A 1,466-nucleotide genomic window follows, 5' to 3' on the forward strand; every position below is an offset into this window, starting at 1 on the left:
AACCTACTACAGTCACTTCCCTAAATTAGTATAATTCCTTACTAAATTCTAAATACTTATCCTTATACCCACTGTGATAGCTATCCTTGGTTGTCAACTTGATTACATCTGAAATTAACTAGAATCCCAAAATAGAGGGGCACACCTGTGAGGATTTTTGTTTGACCTAAAGTAGGAAGATCCACTTCTAATCTGGATCTTTGAGGCAGATATTTTGAGGTGTGTGGGGAAACCATCTCTAATTTGGGCCATGCCTTCTATTGGAAGACTGTATGTGGATATGGAAGAAGGAAGTTTGCTCTCTTTGTCTGCTTGCTTGTGACTCAATAGCATGCCCATGCCCATGCCTTCACTGGCATTAGAGCCTACTTCTTTGGGGTTCCAGTGTGTATTGAAGACAATCTGAGGCATCCAATCTTGTGGATTGAACAACCACTGGATTCTTGGACCTTCAGTTCATAGACAGCCATTGTTGTATTAGCTGGACCACAGGCTGTAAGTTATTCTAATAAATCAATTATATATATTGTAAAAGCCAGAGAACCAAGAAGTCTTCAAGAGTGTGGCTTCTAGATATGACAGGAAACCTACACCCACAGAATCAATGATATGGATGCCTAAACAGGACCACAACAATGACAATACTAGTTTTCATGCCAATGTAGATGGGAAAAAGCTCAGGAGTTCCCAAACCTAGATAAAGACGTACAGGCAATTAATGGCTGCTGAGAGTGAGAGAATTTATCTTCCCCAGGGATGAGCCTCCTCATTCTTTATCCAATACCAATTGGTCAACCCTAAAGACCTATTCAGACAAGTGTAGGAAAAAAGTTATTGTGTAATTCAAGTGCTGATTTCTATAACCCCATATCTGGTTGCAATACTTGTTCTGAGAATCTCCTGTCTGTCTCAATGTTGTATAAACACTGCTTCCTAATTGTCCCCTGGTATGCCAATAAAGCAGCTTACAGCTAATTGATAAGCAGGGGAGAGAATAGGGCTGGACTTACTGCCAGCCAGAGAAGAAGGAGCTAGAGGAGGAAATAGGAGATTCAGCCATGGGCAGATGTCCAGGAGGGACCAGGAGACAGAACTCAGAAAGGAAAGCTCAATATGCAAGTATCTCTGGGATGTATGCTGGGAGGAAGCCAAGTTAGCTTAGAGGGTTAAGAATAGAGTAGTTAAAACTGCTCAGTTCTTGTGCTCTGAATCTTATTAAACAAATATAAAAGTCTCAGTTATTCGTGTGATAGCTGGGTTAAGAGAAAAACTGAGAAACACAGTTTTGTAAAAATAACTTTAACAGACAAGTAACACTAGAAAAGACAAAACAGGCAATGTGTATTAAAGAAAATGAGATCATGAAATGGGGAGAATATGGGAGGGTTTAGAGGGAGGAGAGAGGAGTGAAATGATGTAATCATATTTTAATTAAAAATAAAATAAATTGGGGATTCAAGATGGTA

The sequence above is a fragment of the Meriones unguiculatus genome, chromosome X (assembly GCF_030254825.1).
Source record: "Meriones unguiculatus strain TT.TT164.6M chromosome X, Bangor_MerUng_6.1, whole genome shotgun sequence".
NCBI classification, from domain to species: Eukaryota; Metazoa; Chordata; class Mammalia; order Rodentia; family Muridae; genus Meriones; species Meriones unguiculatus.